Below are 4,420 nucleotides of genomic sequence, written 5' to 3' on the forward strand. Positions count from 1 at the left end.
GCCCGCGGCCGCAGGCGGCTGTGGGGGCTGCGGGCCCTGCAGGGGGGAACCAGCGGGAGCAGCGGGCGCCTGGGTCTCCTTCCCGCCTCCGTAGCCGGGACGCTTGGGACATGGCGTCCTTTTAGTCTCGGGCAGGCTCATGGCCACCTGTGCGTCTTTATGAAGTTTGGGGTTTTGTGAAAGCTCGTAGGTTTGCAACCATGTGCTGCGAAGCTTTCTGCAAACTTCCAGCTTTCGTGTCTCGGCTTCCCTTTACTAAGAATCACTTAGATCAAGAGTCAAAGCAATCTCTTAAATCTTCTCACAGTCGTGGCTATGAAGATGTTTTACCACCGTAACTGTAAAACAAGACCAGCTGTGGCACTGTGGTTTTGCTGTTCTGCTTTTGCTCACTCACTCAGACTTCCCTGCCATCTGGGACACCACCGCCCTTGCTGTGCCAACCTGGCATGTCCCCTGTCCTCCTCTGAGCCTTCGTGATGCTGATACCTGACTCAGCCTTTGAACTTGCTACGTCACTTTCGTCTTCCAGCAAAATTTAACTAGGAAATGCAAATGTTTCTTTATGAAAAGGAGGTTTGATTTGTGGTGTTCATCTGTACCACTCGCATTCTTTGTCCTCACAATTCTTGGAACTTTGAAGAAATAAAACCAGTTAGAACATGATCCAGCATTTTAACAGAATGAGAAATATCTAAGGCATTGAACCTCACGATTAAGATCTGCCTTATGATGTGCGTTCAGCACGTGTTGAGGCTGGAAGAACAGCCATATCTGTATCTGCTACCTGTGCCATAGACCTTAAGAACGCAGAACTGTAAGCTAATGTGCTTACATTGTAATCAGAGTATGATACAATTATATGCTGCATCTAGCTGCAAATGAAAGCATTGTTTAATAAAAAATGCTCTTGTTGAGCCAAATCTATTGTGTACATGCAGAACAGAGGAACAAAGCGCTGAGCTATCTCAACTCCTATTCACTTGTAGCAGCTGCTCAATTAAATCAGAGTTTAACGTCAGCATTTTGGAGTGCTGATTTCTGAGGGTTACTTGATGTAAACGGTACACTCAAATCAACCTTTCTACTACTTAAATCAGTCTCTGCTCAGGAGATAATGATGTTCAAGCCTTTTTTTCCAAATAAAACCTCCTCACTGAAACATTAAAAAAAAAAATTCAGCAAAATCAGCTCTCCTTCCCCCTCCCCAAAACCCACCAGTAGAAACGGATGTGTAATCTGTCTGTTCCAGGACTACCGAACAACTCAGAAACTGCAGAGTCACTGCATTGTTTAAGTGCCACTACATGTTTAGTTTATAAACTGTTCTGCCTGCCAGATCTGTCTTGCCCTAAACACTGTAATTAGTTTTCATTTCATTACAATGTTTCTGCTGTGAAGAAGTTATGGTTGGTCTTTTGCCCTGTTGATTCTATTTTAAGGTAAAATTAACCTATGTCTTTGCATCAGGCACGATTTTACAGCTGTGGTGCTCGGCACTTTTGAAACTTCGAGCTGGTTTATCCACCAGAATTCTAGCCACCATCATCAGTTATTGTACTGATGGCATGTTCTTCCTCGGCGGTTGTAAATAGTTGGGTTTTTTCCTCTTCCAAACCCATATTATGCAGCATTTATTATTATATTGCAGTGATAGAATTACAGATTCAGCCAATATTTTGATTAAGTATTCAAGGTAAATATTTTTATAACTATGAATTTATTACATTTTAGCTGCTTTCATCTGCTTTGTTCACAAATATGCTAAATGAAGTCTATAAATCATAAAATGATCAACTATTATTGCAATGTGATTTTCACAGTACTGAAAATCATGTCCCATACTCAAAGGCATCCATTTAGCCATTTAGCAATGTTGTTACTAAGAACAAATTCTTCAACTGAACTGTTCTAACTATGAAAACAAGATTTAGGTATCTGTGCTCATAAAAAGGTAACAGTACTCTTTAAGGTATGTCACACTCACTGACCACTGATAAAATTTCAAGGCATTGAGGAAATACATGGTGAAGAATATAGTCAAAACTATACTACTTCAGTAGGCACCTTCAACACAAACAACTGGTAATACTATTAGGAGCTTTAAGATGCTGTTTCAACTTAGTTGTGCCATACCTATGATAGCAAGATTTTTGACAACAATCTCTCGTCCAAAACCTGACCTGGCTTAAATCTGTGTCTTTTACAAAATCTAATACACTGGGATTTAAGAGTATAGCCCAGGGGTCCTCAAACGGCCCCTCAGGGTCCTCAATCCGGCCCCCGGTATTTACAGAACCCTCCCAGTACCCCTGCTGGGGGCTGGAGGGGGAACCAAGCAGCCGCAGATGACTGCCTGCCTCTGCATCCGCGCGCCGGCCCCCTGGTTAAAAAGTTTGAGGACCCCTGGTATAGCCTATAGCCCACATTCCCATCTGAAAAGCTTTGCAGCATTCCTTAGCTTTTTGATTGGTAGGAGTAACATAAACACTACGTACAGAAGCAATGTGTGTCCCTTTTGTCATAAAACTAAACCAAGATAAATGTTCTACAGTTTTTCTTGATCAATATTTTTTACACTTCTATTGATCTTGAACATCTTTACAGAAACTTGATCATACTGCCTCTATGTCCTCAATGTCTAGAAACAACCAGTATTTCGCTGAGGTCGGCTAATAAGTTTGTATTTGATCTATGAATGTGCAACAAGAAACTCTCCTGGGTTTATTTTCTGGGCTGTGGTATCAGCGCAGGAAGCATATCTCTGTAACTCAGTCACTTAAAACTGGCCTTCCAAAAGAAGGAGCTGGTCCTGCCTGCTCTTAGTTGCTTCTGCTGGTTGCTGTGCTACCAGTATGAGCATGAGCATTCATTTGGCAAGTGAATGAACTGTGCAGTATTGCTGATCCATTTAAAAGTATCTTTTAGTTTAGTCAAAACTAACTAAATGTATTTATTTTGTTGTGGAGTTAATATTATCCCCAGTTAGATCTCCAGAACTGGTTGCGTTGTGTGTAAACACCTGTGGAAGCACAAGTTGCAAAACAGTGGAAGAGCCGAAACGGCTGGCAGAGAGGAAAGGGAGGGAGGAAGTTTCAAGCCAGCCTCTCGGTCTTCAGTGCCCGTGTATGTCAGCTCAAAGTGATTGTGAAACTGTGGCACAAGAAGAGATGCCTTCATATCACTATTACTCTCAAAAATACCTATAGTAGCTACAGAAATGTCTGTAGGCCTTTATGATGCAACACTTAATAACACATTATGCTAATCCGTTGCTGTCAATAAAGGCACAACCTGGTCTTGTAGCTAGATCCCGAAGTCCCAAACCAGAGCACACACACAGCTGCTTGAGCTGCATCCTAAAAGAACTGGTGGCGTAGGGAACTAAAAATAGGGATCAGTTTTAGTCAAATCGAAAAGGACACAATGAGCAAAGAATATTTCCAAGGTCTGAACACACAATTATACATACAAGTATTTCAAAGGAGACAAAAAAAAAAAAAAAAAAAGATAAAACCACAGCAAATGGTAGCAACTGTCACAGCACTCCAGCAACTGGTAGTGACCTGTCATTTTTTGGGGGATGGATTTGTTGCTTGTGCAAATAAATGCAAATTGATGCAACTAGTCCAAGCAAAATGCCAGCAGATGCCGTGCAAGCTTCCTTAGCTCTTGGACAGTTCACATGCCTGGTGTACAGGACATAGGCCCCTTGCAGTTCATCTGGCCAAATTTCCACTGCTACCAAGCTGCAGGCAAAAGTACACCAGGCATTAACACAAAATTACTTTATTTTGTGAGAAACAAGGTTTGTACATACTTTCTGAGGTGAAAATCTTGATGTCAGTCATTTGGCAATCAGTCAGTGTTCATTTATATATACGCAACCTATACACAAGCATGTAATTTTTAAAGCTTGAATCAAATGCCTCATTTAAGCTTCCTTACTCCTGGAGGCACCGACTCTCATGTGATGCTATGAGGATGCTGTATGCCTTTGTTATGTATTCTAAATTACCATGTCTGGTCAAGACCCTACCATTTATATGGTTGCAAAACCTATAATAAGTGTCTAAAATAGGGATTTGAATTAGAACATGCATAAAAGCCTAGCCTCTCTCTTAATTTTTAATGAAACCTATTTTTAGTAAGGTAAAATAATTCAGGATTTTTTCTATTGAAAAATCTAAACTCTTAAGACACAGAAAAACAGACTGCAGTCTGTTTCCAACGCTGTTTCAGTAAAAATTAAATACAATACAGAATGCACATGCAGTCCCTAAAGGAGAGACTAGAGCTGAGGCATGCAGAACTCCCACATTCTCAGGCATATTTCCCTATGAGCTCACTAATTTGAATGATGAAGTATGGAAGTACACAGTTCTAGAACTAATAATGGTTGCACAGATCTATTTTTGTG

At 41.0% G+C, this 4,420-nt stretch overlaps 1 protein-coding gene across 5 annotated transcripts in view; it reads right to left on the reverse strand.

Moving 5' to 3' along the window:
* OXR1 (oxidation resistance 1) overlaps window positions 1-4,420 on the reverse strand; it is a 290,219-nt gene that overhangs the window by 78,779 nt on the left and 207,020 nt on the right. The window lies entirely within an intron of this gene.

This window comes from Falco cherrug, chromosome 3 (genome assembly GCF_023634085.1).
Source record: "Falco cherrug isolate bFalChe1 chromosome 3, bFalChe1.pri, whole genome shotgun sequence".
NCBI lineage: Eukaryota > Metazoa > Chordata > Aves > Falconiformes > Falconidae > Falco > Falco cherrug.